The following is a 16,594-nucleotide window of genomic DNA, read 5'->3' on the forward strand; positions in this document are numbered from 1 at the left end:
TTGAAAAAGCAATCATAATATACAAAAAACTTTAATAATAAATAACTTTATAATTTATGATTAGTTATGCAAAAGTTATGCTAATCAGCTAATTCAAAATGAGATTTTTGAAACTAAATTTTTATTTTACCAAAAGTTATTTCTTGTTTTCTAATGTACTACTGCATTAAGTAATGTTATGTTTTTTAAAATCAAAACCCGTTTTTTTTTGGAGTACTTAAAAAACAAAAGAAATTCTAAAAACTTTTTTAAAATTTTTTTTTATAACATTACAAAATCTTAGAAACAGCAATCCTAATATAAAAAAAAAGCTTTAACACTAATGATTAATTATGCAAAAGTTATCGATACTACACTTGTCAATAGAATGACCTTGAAATCAGTCAAACTTCAGAAAAGAATTTCAAAATCAATTTTGCTACAAACACTTGTTTCGCTTTCTATCATCGCTTCATGTTCAAGTTTATAGACCAAGGAATATAAAACTATTTAAACGATAATGCTATAAAAAATAAAGTTATCTAATATTTAACCAAGTCTATTTATTGGTCAAGATTACAAACTTTTTGTTTAGAAACATACTTCTTTGATAATTTATCATAGCTATACCTGTGTATAAAAAAACTTATAAAAATTTAATATAAGATAATTTAAGTTTGTTTAAAGATCTGTTTTAGAATCTATAACACTGTAAAAAATCAAGAAATCATTAAAGTATTTTTGGTATTATACACACAAATGTAAAACTTATTACAATTTATCTATTAAATTCAAAGCACTTTCTGTGTTTATACATTAAAACATGTTAGACGATAAAAAAACTAGACTGTTTTTATACTCAAGTTTTTTTTAATTGTTTTTTAAAAGAATTTTAGAAATAATGTTTTACGAAGAAAATAAACACAAAAACGTTAGAACTTCTCGTAAACCAAAGTTTAACTAACTGTCATTACTTATAACTTTATCTTAACTTAAAATCAAAACCTTTCGAAGTTTTAACTGCATTTAGAAATTTTTAAATATTTCATGCTTTTAACAAAACAAAACTTTAAACGAGCATGTTTTTCTTAACTTTAATTTTTTGTTTTTCCACATTTCAAAATAAACTTAGTTTGAAAAGAAAAATTACTAAAAATACTTCGAAAAAACTACAAAGTTTTTTTCAATAAATTTCTAAATCTTTCGTCATAAAACTTAAAATTAAACGATTGAAAACTAAAACTACTTGTTTTTGTAAAATAAAAAGTTTTTTTTCAATACAGATTTATAAATCAATAATAAAAGATTAACAAGCTTATTTATTTTAAAACATTTTTGCAGACACACAACAATCATTGCAATTATTGATGCAATCTGGTTGCATAAAAATAATATTCAGTTCACACAAAATTTAATCATACTTAGTGTCTCAGCTTTTAAACTAAGAATTCAGAAAGCTGATTTATAGCAAAGTTTATATTCTGAACAATGATTTTTACGATTTTAAAATTGATTTACTAGTGATTTACGTTTTACAATAGAAACAATACCAGTAATCATCAGTTGCAATAAAATTCTGAAACCTGTGGCTACATTTATACTAAAAGTTAAAAAAATAATTGTTAGGTGTGATAATTGGTTATAAATAAATAAGACAACTAAATATTTAGCAAATTGTTTTTAAGCTCTGAGAAAAATTTTATTAGCTTAACTGAAGTGGTTTTGAAAAAAATATAAAATATATAACAAAAATACAGAAATCTACTTTTAGAATTTAGCTTATAAAAGGTAGTATAAATTAAGTTATTCATTGTTATTTTCATATTTGAAGAGAAAAAACTACCAAAATATTACCAAAAAAAAAGAAGATAGTTAGATTAATAAACAAATTAGAACTAACATAAACGCTTTTTTTTAATCAGCTCTGTCGTATTTTGTACAATATTCATTTAGCTAAAATAAACTTTTTTTTTTACTTAAACCTTAGCATGTTTATTTGGTCGCAGATTTTTAAAGAAAGTTTAGTTTCTATTAAAAGTAATACCACTGCATTAAGATTATTTCATTTGTGTAAACAAAAAGACTCTAACATACGCTTTTATAATTTTCAATGTTATTTGTTATTGTTTTTACCGATTTCTGACGCAAAGCGATATCTAAATCATAATAGTACTTAATTAAAATTATACTATTTAATATAAATTTAATACGCGAAAAAACGTGTTCACTTGTTATTGCTGAAAATAACAGCCTAATATTGTGTTTATTGACATTTACATACTTATCTTTACTGATTAATTCGTGTTGATTTGTTAATTATTAATCAATTTGTTCATCCATTGATGGAACCGCCATCTTCAGTTTCATAAAGTGTGTGACGTCATAAAACAAACATGGATTTTGCATAAAAATCTCCAAGCCTATTTGCATTTTCATTTAGTAACACATCTTAATGATTTACAAATTAAAGTTGAACAAATTTTTCAAGTTGTTAAAACTTTGTTAAAAAAATCTAAAACTGGTTTTAATCTAAAGTTTTAAAATGTACTGTTTTGTATTTAAGTGTCTTCATTAGTTTTGTATGTAATGCTGCAATATAATACTTTGAAATTGTAAGTTAATTAAAAACCGTTGAAGGTAATAATTGAAAAACATACTTCGTACCAAACAGTTTAGTTTTCAGTTTAAAATAAATTTCAAGTTTTTTGTATTAGAATATACATAATAACTGGTGTATAACTTCCAGATAAATCGTAGCTATGTAAATATTAAGTACTAAGAGTTTGATTTTCTTAGTTATCTGAAAATATTTGCACAGGTTGAACTAGAATTTCAAAGACCGGTTTAAACAATTTACTTATTTTAAATAAAAAACGAAACATTGTAATTGTATATGTAGATTTTAAGCAGTTTTTGATATTAAAAAATTGTTTACAAAAAAAAAATTAAACTGTTTAAAAATTAAAGTGATTGATTTTTACAAAGTTTAATTTAATTTTTATGATCCTTTTTTGTGTGACATATTTTCAGCAAAAACTTTTTAAATGTTTAAGTTTTTATCTTTAAAAGAAAACTATAATTTTTTTTTTTAATAAATCATTTACAATATGTTTTAGTCTAACTTTTTGTATAATAAAGTAAGGTGACCACTATAAATTTAATGCTTTAACATCATAATCAAATTTGTTTGATGTTATAAAAGTTCAGTACTAGCAAAATTTAAATTCAAAATATAAAAAATAAAAGTTTGAACAATAATTCTTTGATTCATTAGTTCTTTAAAAAAATGAAATTTAAACTAAAAAATACCTGAACGACAGACTTTAAGTTTTTGCCTTGATCAGATAAAAATTTACTGCGTACAAATAGAAAGTTAATCTTAAAAGGATTTATTACATGGCAGCTAAAAAACATATGGCTAATAAAATGTTTGTTTGTAATTTATCTGCAGTTTTAATACTATAAATGAGTCTATGAAATAATTAGTTTTACCACTAAATTGATAGCCTGTTTACAAAAACTTTAATAAAAATGCTTGAACTGCTAAAGCTCTTCAGACTGAAACAGTTAAATTAATTATAGTCGGTTTAATTTACTTAATTAATAAAACATATGTATATTGAACATGTTGTATAAATCCAGTGCTTTTACTAAGTAGCTAATCAACTATAAAATCTATTTATATATCCCGTATAATTAGTTTTCAAATGGTATTGTATCAAAATGATCAAAAACGATTACAACAAAACTTTGAGTATTTTTATACATGTTTATAGCAAGAATTTTTCAGCTATCAATTTTAAAGCGAAAAACAGTTTTATGTAAAACAAATAGAAAGTTTAAAAAACGTAATCACAAAGGTTTCATTAAATTGTTGGAAGTCAACTTTAATTAGTTTAGATTACAGTAGTCAAAACGATATAAATAGAATATGTTCTATAAGCGGCAACAAATAAAGTTTTGAGATTGATTGTAGACTTATTTAAAATGATTTTATTTTCTTCCAGTTTTTTGATAGTTGCTAAAAATATTTTTCAAGTTTGTACTTTATAGTAGCTAGTTTAAAATTGCACATTATTTTTTGTTTTCTTTTCAAAATAGAACAATTTCATCTCACAACATCAACCTTTTCTTTTGAATCAGCAAGCAAAACCAAAGTTTCACTTTTCACTAATCCGGGCGTCAAAAATGTAAATAGTAATTTTGTGTTTCCGAAATTTGAGTGAGTATTGTGCATGTAAAAATACTAAGAAAAGTGAATTTATTGAAACGTGAAGGTCAAATACAAAAAAGGATTTTGTCTACGTTTTAAAATAAACAATCGTAGTATTTTTTCATAAAATTAACTTCATATGAGCCTCGGAGATGGCCAAATTGCATTAATTTTAAAACTACTAACAAAATTAACTTTATATGGTGACATAGCAACAAAAAAGTTACGAACTTACAATAAAAGTTAAAAAATTATGTTCAAACTATCTTCATTAATTTAAATATTGTTTAATAAAGGCAAAACTTGTTAAAACAAATAAATACAGAAATTTTAGTTTTTAGTTGATTGTATTAGATAGAAACGTGCATTATCTAACTAAGAGTATGTAAATATTTCTTAACCTAGGGTTTTATTTTATAAAAAAAAATATGTTAATGTATGTATATCAAGCTGACCAATAGGTGAAATTATGATAAGGTTACCTTGTTAACTTTTAATATTAATCGTAAATTTTTTAATTAATTTTTGGTTTGATTATTTTAGCAAATGTTCATTAACTTAAAACCTTTTAGTAAATCGTCTTTTGAAGTCAGAATAAAAAAAAAATCTCAAAAACAAAAACTGTAAAAGAAAAATAATCCGCTAAATTATATACTATAAACGTATAGCATGCTAAATAATCACCTTAAAAAGTAATAAAAAACTTTGTTAAAGTCATCGTAATGTTTCAATGCGCTATAAAGTTGCTAATGGCTAAACTATTTAGAGTTTAAACACACGTCTTTTATTTTACTTACAAATCCACGAAAGCAAAACTTAAAATATATCTTTTACATTAATACACTGCTAAGACAAAAAATTACGAAATACGTCCATATATTTACAAGATAAAAATGATATCATTCTCATTAACGGCCGAAAAAAAAAACTGGACTCTTTCAACGCACAAATTTTCAAAGATTCGAAAATCGATATCGCGTTTGTAATAAAGGTTATTCGTTCATTTGAACTTTTTATTTTTTCTTGTACCAAAGTCAAACAAGGTAAATAGTAGATAAGCTTTCTTCACCAGACTAAGCGCGTAATGTAGCTGTCAAGATAATAAAAGTTACTTCAATTTTTACTTAAATGCTTGCTTGTTTAGTAACTTTTTGGTGATTTTAGCTAAGCTTAGCTTAGTGTTCGCTTGACTTTTTATCTTTTAAAACGACTTACGTTAGAATTCAAGAAAAAAGTTTTGAAGTTAAAAATCTTTATTTTACTTCTTAAGGCTTAACTACAGTTTGTGAGAAATTTTTCTGTAATTTTGTTGATATTCATAAACATGCATATCAAACTAGTAAAACTAGCTTTAATTTAACTGATATGTATTTTTAATATTTTGTCTATTAATTAAATTTAGGGTGACCTTAACAAATATTTCTCAAAAATCTTTCTTTAGTTTGATAATAAAATTCTAGGTTCTAGTTGTTCTTGTTTAAATATATAAATTGACATCCAAAAGATCCAAAAAAAACTTTTATTTTTGAACGCATGACGGAATTTTTCTTCAAGCGATTCATGATACCGTTCTTTACTTTAATTAAAATAAATTAAGTTAGGAATAATTAGTTGAATAATTTTATTACTTTATATTAAAAATTAATTATTTTTCAATATTACGTATAGTAAATTTAAATAAGTCAAGCAAAAACTGGAAACAACAACAAAGAAATACTTTTCTTCTTAGAATTAAATTAAGATTATCCAAATTTTTGATTTCAGTTTTAAAATAACACAGTAATAGCTTATAAATTTAACTTTTTTTTTAATAGTAAGTTTAATTTGAAATATATTAAAACCCTTCTAACAAAATGTTAAACTTAATAAATAAATCATGTAGTATTTTGTTTTAGAAAACGTCGTTTTAAATAAGTTTGAAAAACGGTTATAAAAACTTTTAAAACCAGCTTTTTAATTTGGTAAACTGTTTCTTGATTAGAAACTAGCTTTAAAGTTTTGGCTTTATTCTAGCTTCGTCATAAAGCTTTTGTGTGTAAATTTCAAAAATTTTTTTAAACTGTTTTTTTTGCACTTTCACAATACACAAGTACATTTTAAAAAGTAATAACCATAGATGTTGTTGTCTTTATTATAGATTTGTAAGTAAGCTGAAAATTTTGTTGAGTATTTTATAGACAATCCGACTCAACTAATCGAATTTCGCAGCAATATAGGAAACTTTTAGATTTTTTTTTAATGCTATAAGTTGCAAAATGACGTGTAAAATTTCTAATAAACAGTCACATACGCCGTTTAAAATAACAACTTTGAAAAAGTATAAATCATAAAATGTGCTTAGAAGTATACAAATAAACAAGATTCTTAAAAGCATTGATTTTATCATTTGCTTTAATGGGATCATTTTTGCGAAAAATATGAGCTAATACTTTTAAATTTACGTAACAATTTAGTAATTTCGAGTCGTTTCGGTCAAAGTTTAATAAAAAATATTTTTAAAACCTTTTATGTGCTGAAAACGTTTATAAACATACTTTACTGTATTTAACTGTTTTTCAATATTTGGTGGCGCTTTTTCTAAAGTACTTTAAAAACGTGTTTGAGCTGATTTTTATTAGAACTTTAAGACTTTAATGAAAGTTTTATAACAGCTTGAACTTTTAGTAGTAGACTACTCAAGTTAAAACTTAACAACCAACTTATATATCTATGTTTAATTGATCGCAGATATTTTTTAAAAGTTTAAAACGTTAAGTTAGGTTGGTTTATAAAGCATAGATTTCTAATTCACGACGTATTTTTAGCTTGAAAACTACTTTTGCAAAACAACATAAGTTTAGACTTTTTATGACAACTACTTTAAAACGTACTTATTACATGCTTATTACATTATTGTTTGAAAAAAAATCTCCCATCAAAAGATTTTAAAGTAACTTAGCTAACAAAAACTTGTCTAGTCCGGTCTGTGAAATACCTTTTTTCCAGAGTTAGGACCTCCATCAAAAAAAAGTTACCCAAAAGCATATTAAGTACCTTAAAAGTCGTCGATGCTATGTTAAAACGTTGATATAATGCTGGTTTTTAAGTTAAGCTGTAAGAAAACTTTAACTTTTAAATTTTACAACCTATTACCTAAAATTCAATGAAAAGCAAAAAAAAAATGTACTCGATTATTTTTATTCAGATAGCTAAAAATCTTCACTAAAGTTACCTTAACATCAAATATTCATTACAAAAATAAAGCTAATGTAATAGTTTTATAACAGCATTACAAATACTTTTACTACTTGAGACCCAACTACATTTTATTAGCACGATAAAAATGCCTACAAAAATTGTTTAAAACAGTAACGGTTTGGTTTGTTTAAGTTACAATGAATGTTCAAACTTTTACAGTTTTGTAGAAAACAACAATTTTCAAACAATAAAAAAAAATATTAATTTTTTTGCTGATAGCATTTTTATCTCTGAAAATGAATTTTAAGCACCTGTCTATTGACAAGTTCAAACACATAAAACAAATGATTTACAAAAAAACTATAAGTATTGTGTATTTCTTTAAATCAAAACAAAAATACAGCTTTTATTTGGAATGTTTATTAGATAGAAAAATTGACAAATTGCCAGGCAGCCTTGTTCCAAGTTGCGAGAAAATGTCCATCAGTGACGTCAGAAGATTGGAACTCGTGTATGACGTCACAACAGCTAGTTGAAGTTGAAAGTGTCGGAACCGCACGTTTGCAAAACGACTCGGCATATGAAGCAGGCTGCTGCACAAAATAAAAATAAAATAATTTGGATTTTATAAAAATAAAATAAATATTAAAAAAATGTACTAATCAATAATAAAAACAAGCACAATTAAGAGAAGTATTAACAAAAATTAATATAAAGTTCTTGAAATAACTTATTGTACAAACATTAACATAAAGCTTGTCTTAGATGTTTATAAAAGACAATGAAGTAATTCTATTTCTAATTTTTCTACTAAAATATTAAAAAAAAAAACTCAAGTTAAATTATACCTATTTGACTTTTAGTTTTACTTTGTACTGTAGAATATGTTAAAATGCGTTTTTAACTAGTTCCAATTAAAAATTACTTTAAATATTTTTACAATGAAAAAAACTATGACCCTTTCATAATTGTATGATATAATACATTATGTTAGCCTAGTTTGAAAGTTTAATTTTTTTAGAACCATCCCAAACTATCTGCACTTGAATTATTAAAGAGTAAACAAAACGGAAAATATTTTTGTGCATTTCCGTTTAAAATGTCGTTTATATGTCGTTGCATGCCAATAATTAAATAGACAGTATTAAAGATTTTTAGTTTAAAGAAATACTGTAAAAAAATTTTTGACAATAAACTTATTCTGATTTAATTTTTTACCATTTGTTATAAAAGTTTAATCAAGCGCAGTTTTTCTTGAATATTTTAAAGTTTATTAATTTAACAGCGTTTGAGTTACACATTTAGAATAATTATAACTAGAAGATATAGAATTTGGCTCGAAAATTATTTTCAGAGTAAGTTTAGAATTTAAGTGTATATGTTATGCATCTGATACTCATTTTTACAAAATGATAAAAACGTTTTTAAATTCAACTTATAGACGTGCGAGTTTAAGAAGACCAACAAAACAAAAGAAAACCGAAATTAAAATAGCGAAAATAAAGAGAATGTTTACCTTTATGTTGTTATAATTTGTTGCAGTTGTACAAATAATAGTAAATATAATTATAATAACAGTACCTCTATGTTTTTGTAATTTGTCACAACCATACAAATAATAGTAAATATAGATACAATAGTAATAATACCTTTACACTGTTGTAATTTTTAACAGTTGTTCAAATAATAATAACTACAATGAAAATGTTAGCCTTCTAATTGTTATAATTTTCCAAAATGGACAAATATATCAACAAAAATATTTATATAAATACAATAAACAATAACAATACTTTTATACTTTTGTTAATTTTCGCAATCGTACAAAAAATAACATTTTTTATAATTACAATGCAAACTTTTACCTGTCACAGTTGCACAAATAATATTAATTAAAATAAAACAACTTACCTTTATACTGTTGCAATTTCTCACAGTTATACAAATAATAATATTTATACAATTACAATACAAACCTTTATACTGTTGCAATTTGTCGCAGTTGTACAAATAATAATAATTAAACTAAAAACACTTACCTTTATATTGTTGTAATTTGTCGCAGTTGTACAAATAACAATATTTATACAATTACAATACAAAACACTTACCTTTATATTGCTGCAATTTGTCGCAGTTGTACAAATTATAATAATTAAAATAAAACAGCTTACCTTTATATTGCTGCAATTTGTCGCAGTTGTACAAATAAAAATATTTATACAATCACAACACAAACCTTTATATTGTTGAAGTTTGTCGCAGTTGTACAAATAATAATAATTAAAATAAAACAACTTACCTTTATATTGTTGAAGTTTGTCGCAGTTGTACAAATAGTAATAATCAAAATAAAACAACATACCTTTATACTGTTGTAATTTGTCGCAGTTATACAAATAATAAATTTATATAAATACAATAAACAAAAATATTACCTTTATATTGTTGAAGTTTGTCGCAGTTGTACAAATAGTAATAATCAAAATAAAACAACATACCTTTATATTGTTGAAGTTTGTCGCAGTTATACAAATAATAATTAAAATAAAATAAAACAACTTACCTTTATACTGTTGTAATTTGTCGCAGTTGTACAAATAATAATAATTACAATAAAACAACTTACCTTTATATTGCTGCAATTTGTCGCAGTTGTACAAATAATTTCCCCTGACGTCTCTGGCACACACGTGTAACCTGCAGTTGATCTTCCCTGGCTGCTTGTTCTGTCTCCTCCGTAGTCTGTATGCTACAATAATATTCTGATTTAATCTGTTTTATATATTAAATATTCCTAAAGTTTTCAGGTGACCATTTTTATTTTTTTATTAATGTTAGAATAGAAGTTGTTTTCTAAAAACGCACAAAAATAATCTTTAAAAATTTGTATATGTCGTTTTGTTTAAAGTACCTTTGGCTTGTGTTTTTAGATTAAAGCTAATTTGTAATGTTTTATTTGTAAAAGTCGTGGTTATTAAAAAATAACTTGCTGTTAACTTAAAAACAACCAGCCTTGCCATTTAAAAAGATATAAAATAAAAGTTTTACCCTTTTATCTAAAAACTTGTTTTTACCTGACGTTTTGTTGCAGCAGTAGAGTATATACAAAGCCAACAGGAACAGCACTTTTAATTTCTTCTCACTCGTCACAATCATTCTGCAAGTTTACTTTTTGCAAGGCGATTTTTTGATTTCTGGTCTTCAAAACCGAAACACCTTCTTATATACTGCAGCGAACATCTTTTTTTTCAAACGCAGTAAGGATTTGCAAAACTTTTCTCTTTAATTTAAGTCGCGTGCATCGCTGTCTCGATAAAATCCGCTGACGTAAGCACGCCCCTCATTTCGTTTGCTAATCACGAAAACGCCAGTTTAGTCCACTCCTACCCGAAATGCCATATTATGATTTTTACTGTAATTGCGTGCAGCTTATCTGAATGTGTGTGTTTAGAAAATATATGAACATTCGTATGTAAGACGCCTTTTTTAATATTTACGGGTATAAATATGTTCTATTGCGATCGAGTTGTAGTTTAAAAAGGTGTTTGAAAAGCTTGCGTAAGAACTTTAAAAAGTTAAAGTACAGTTTTAGACAAAAAATATATTTAGCACCTTAAATTAAATTTAATAAACTAAAAAACACCAATTTAGTTTAAGCTTTTACACAAACATGTAAATGCGTTTCATGGTATTTTGTTTTCATTTCGTAATACCCTTATCATTAACAAAAACATTAAATTGACGTTGTTGGATGATGGGTGAAATGACTTGGCTAATTTTTTTATTTCTTTTATTTACTCACTTCCTGTAGATAAAACTTATTGTTTTTTCCTTTTTTTTCGTTTATTTTTTTATTTTTTACTAACTTCCTGTACTTAGCTTTATTATTTCATCTTTTTACGTAAAATTATTTATTTAAGAGCATAATATATTTTATTGTATATTAACTTAAGTTTTGTACATAATAAAAAAATCTTATGTGATTTGTGTTTTAGTTTTTGAAACTTTGTTTTGAAGTTGCAAAAAATGAATGTAAAATTGTAAATTAACGCTTTTTATTTAATCAAAGTTATTTTTTCTATTGCTAATAGTTGAAAAGTTTACAACAAAATGTTCATTATTCAAACGTTAAGAGAAATACATTCTAACGTAAAGCTCTCTTACTTACAAATATATTCTTGGAAAACCGCAAGTTTTAAGGCGCTTATGATTGTTATATGACGCAGTTACAAATTTAAAACTTTGTTCTTACGATTCTTACTTATGACTGCTTGAAACAAGTATTAGCTTATAATTTTACGCAGTTACGTTACATAAAGTGCTTTACTTTAAAAACTTTACTAATACTAAAGTTTCTGTGTATTTTACTTTTTAATTCTGAAACTTATTACTCAAGGTAAAATATTTCTTTATTTATTCAGGTATCCAACCAGTAAAATACAACACAAACATATATTGAAGCTTCTTATTAAGTTAAAACTTTTATTAATTTTTATTGAAATATGTAATAGTTTTTCTATAAATTATTTTTAACTTTTAACATTTTGATTAAAGATAAAGTATTATTAACTATATTTTATCAAAAGCTTAAGTAGTTAAACAAACTTTTGCATAATGATTAAATGGAAAAATACATACTTTCCAAAATAACAATTATTCTTATAACAATCATTATAAGTTTTTAGTTTGAAATATATAAAAACACTTAGAGAAAGTTGTAATAGAGTAATTAGGCTTAAATGTAGAAAAAAATTTTAAACTTGAAATTTATTAAAAGCTTATTTTAACTTAATTAATAACTTTTCTTTTTTTTTGTTTACAAAAGTCCCTGTTATATTTTTAATAGTTTTTGTTAAATTAACTTACGTAATTTACGTAATTGCAATTAGTCTTTGAGGATTCTACTATTTATAATTATTTACTGGAGATAGTAATTTAAAATCAATAAAAAAGTTGTTAATAACTTTTTTTTTTGTTCCAATTTGTTTTTAAACTATTACGGCTGTAAATTTTTACAAATATTCCTAATAGATTTTTAATAGTTTTAGTTAAATCAACTTACGTAATTTACGTAATTGCAATTAGGCTTTTAGGATTCTACTATTTATAATTATTTACTGGAGATAGTAATTTAAAATCAATAAAAAAGTTGTTTAGCTTAAACTTTTTTTGTTTAAGCATAAACAGACAAACATATTGAACAAGTTTTCAAAAAACTTTAACTTCTGAAACTATTTTAGCACAAAATTTTCATGAAAATTATTCATATTCATTGTTTATACTATTTTCACAATTACAACATGTTTAGCATAACTCCTGATAATTTTTTTTAAGAACTTCTTTCATATTTAGAAAAATACTTTTTTGGTAAAATGAAGTGTTTCTTATAAAAAATGCTGAACAATTTTTGTTAGTTTTTTAACTTTTTTACTTAGTTATAAAATATACTTTAAAAATTTCAAAAAAAATACGTTTATTAGTAATACAGCAAAAAATTTATACTTATAAGTTTCACCAGAAAAGTTTTAGAACAGCTTTTTAACTTTTTTTAAACTTTTACATAGGTTAGCAAAAGTGATTCAATGAATGTTTTACAACCAAGTTTTAATATAAATTAAATTTATTACAGCAAGTATATCCGTAATATTTTGTTCACTAACGTTATGAAACCGTATTTTAATATTTTCGGTTGGTTTTTATCACAAATATCATATTGTATAACCCCTTGATAGTACACAAGCACAAAATGATTTATATGACGTCTAAATTTGAGTAAACTTGAAATTTTAAATTCATAATAGTCATTACTGTCAGGCTAAAACGTACATACGTAAAAAATAGCTAGATTCTCTCTGGTATAATAACTTTTTAGAATATTGAAGTTATTTAGTTACATAAAAAAGCATTCTAAAATATTTATTTATTATCATTATTTTAAATATCGTGTCTTGTAGCGTTAATTAATTAGTAACGCAAATCAAAGTTCAATATTTACAAAACTCACTAACCATAGCGAAAAATTAGTTTAATAAACTGCAAAAAAATGAAACCAGTTACGTTAGTTAGTTAAATTGTAACAAATGTTAAGTTTTGTCGTCAATAAACTTATAAAATAAAGTCTAACATACACTTTAGATAAAAATACTTTATAAACAGCTTAAAAAAGATAAACTTAAAATTTTTGAAATGTTTTTGTTACAAATAACTAAAAAGTCTGCTATCGTATCTTTAACTTTAACCATATTTCAAATATGTTATTTTTAGTAAGGCTGGTGTTAAATAATAATACTTTTTATATTAAGTCTAGACTACACCACTTGTAAGATTTTATCTTTTGAGAAAAAAAACTTATATTTTTCATCTACAACTAACTTGAATATATATTATAAATTAAAAAGAAATGATTTTAAAAAAACTTTTTTTTACCTATACCTTGTAAATTAGTCAGACATCAAAACGTTGTGCCAAAACTAACAGTTTATAAACAATTACTAAATAAGTTTATTGATAAAATTAAAGTATATTAGCTTTTATTACTCAGTTAAAATATTAATAGAACACCCAATAACTTTGTACAACTTATTACAGAACAGCTTTTGCTAACTTTTGATAGTGATTTCTAATTTATGAAATTTAGTTAGTATTTTTGAATGAATAATGAAACTTCAAAACTTATGTTAGTTTTTATATATTTTGGTTATAGAAAAATCAAGCAATTAGTTATAGCAATTATACTTTTTTTATTGGTGGTTTTAGATCAAAATAAATAAGCTTTTATATACTTTTTTATAGAAGTTAATTTCTAACATGATAAAGAAATGATGTATAAACTTGACAATCTACATTTTAGTAGTATTATAATTAATTGCATTCGTAAAGAAGTTAAATGGCTTAAAACCTAATGGAGTAGTTTTTATTTTAAGTAAAAGCTAATTTTGTAAAAGTAAGACTGAATTGCCGGTATAATTTATTGATAACTTATAATTGTAAGTATATTTGAGTTGCAGTACCATATCTTTTAAAAAGTTGTATAAAACAGCATTGAGTTTCAACAAGGTTTTGTAGCAATAGCCAAGCAAGTTTCGACGTATTACTATTTAGCTGACTTGCAACAGATAGTTTTTGTAAAATCGCAAACACATAGCGGTCTAGAAAACATATGTTACTAAAAATACTCGTTGGCTTTATACTTGCTTGGATTTCTTAAAACTAAAAGGAAAAACTTGTGTTTTACATTTATAATTCAATTTAATATTGGTTTGATTTTTTTTGCTAAATAAGTTTAGAATCTAAAAGTCTTAACTAAAAGAATATTAATTATATTTCTCTTTTTATTTTACTTCGTGCTTAATACTTTAACAAAATGTTTTTTTAAAGTTGCATTTTAATTCTACAAACAAATTTTACTTTAAAACTTCCTAAGTTTCACTGCACAATATTCTAAACATGTTTCTATATTTACAAATAAAAACTAACTTCTCTAAATTTGTGTTTACCAAGTAAACAAATAATATTTACGGAAAAGCGAATAAGTAGTGAGAAGTTTATAAGTTTGTCTGACTTTTAGTCACAGTAACTTTGAAGTATTCAAATTAGTCTAGCCTAATTATGACATCATCAAACACTTAAAACGTATTTTAAAGTTTTATAGTTCCATGTGCACTAATGTTTTCTATGTTGAGTTAATATATTTCAACTTAATGTGGATGTGTGTACTTGTATATTAAACTTAATAACAGTTTTAGCCATAATAAGCTAATTATTTAACGAATAAAATAATTAAACTAAGCGGTGTTTTCCTTGATGGTCATAGATATAAAAACATAAACGCTTATGGTGTTTGTTTTGCAATTTTTGGGCGTAAATTACTTTTGTTCAAACAAATAGCACTTAATACATATTTTTTTTCAAGTATGACCCAAGGTTCTTTAGCCTTTAAACACCAAACTTTAAATTATTTGTTGGCAAATTTTATATATGAATATACATTAGATGTAATGTTTTTAACTTTTGCACGAAAGTTATGCTATAAAAAATGTAAGCTTTTTATTTTTCGCAGTTAAACAAATAGTTTGTCTATGAAACTAGTTTTTAGTATTTTTCAGTTTTTCTTAAACAATAATTTTAAACTTAACACAAGTTTTATAAAACTTAATTTTGATTACTGGACCTGTCTGACTTGTGGGACGTAGTTTAAAATACCGAGTCTTTTTATGGGTAGTATTTTATGGGCACTATTTCATGTGTAGAATTGCTGCAATCAATTCTGCCTATAATTTGATGTGATGTCATTAACATTATGTGTAGTATTTACATGTTGCTGCAATTAAGTTGCTGCAATTAAATGAAAAATAAAATACTGTCCAGGCCTTATATAAATATTATGGATAGTTTTTGTAGTTTTAAATTTATAAACAAACAAATAAAAAATAACTTGAATACACATAAACTAATAGTTTGATTTATTTGTACATTTATTTAAATTGTATTTTGTAAACTAACAGAAGTAGTGGCTAGACTTATTAAAAGATTATGGATATTTTTTTCATTTAAGATTTAATAAAGAAAAAAAAACTTAAATAGACTTAAACCAATTGTTTGATTTAAAAGTATATTTATGTAATTTATATTTTTTATACTACCAGAAGTAATGGCTTGGCATATTATAAATATTTTGGATATTTCTTTATTTAAGATTTTATAAACACAATTAAAATTTAACAAGCATAAACCAATTGTTTGATTTATAGTTGTATATATGTAATTTACATTTAGTAAACTTATAGAAGTAGTTGTTTGGACTTATGTGTACTATTTTATGGGCACTCTTTTATGTGTATAATTGCTTCAATTAACTTATGTGATTTCATTAAAACTATGGGTAGTATTAAGATGTTGCTGCAATTAAGTAAAAATAAGATATTGTATACTTTTAAATCAAACAATTGGTTTAAGTGTATTCAAGCTTTTTTTTTATTAAATATTACATAAAAAACTATCCATAATCTTTTAATAAGTCTATCCACTACTTCTGTTAGTTTACAAAATACAATTCAAATAAATGTACAAATAAATCAAACTATTGGTTTATGTGTATTCAAGTTTTTTTTTTATTTGTTTGTTTATAAATTTAAAACTACAAAAACTATCCATAATATTTATATAAGGCTTAGAAAGTATTTTATTTTTCATTTAGTTGCAGTAACATCTAAATACTACCCA

Source organism: Thalia democratica, chromosome 7 (assembly GCF_965202585.1).
Source record: "Thalia democratica chromosome 7, ktThaDemo2.hap1.1, whole genome shotgun sequence".
In the NCBI taxonomy this organism is placed as follows: domain Eukaryota; kingdom Metazoa; phylum Chordata; class Thaliacea; order Salpida; family Salpidae; genus Thalia; species Thalia democratica.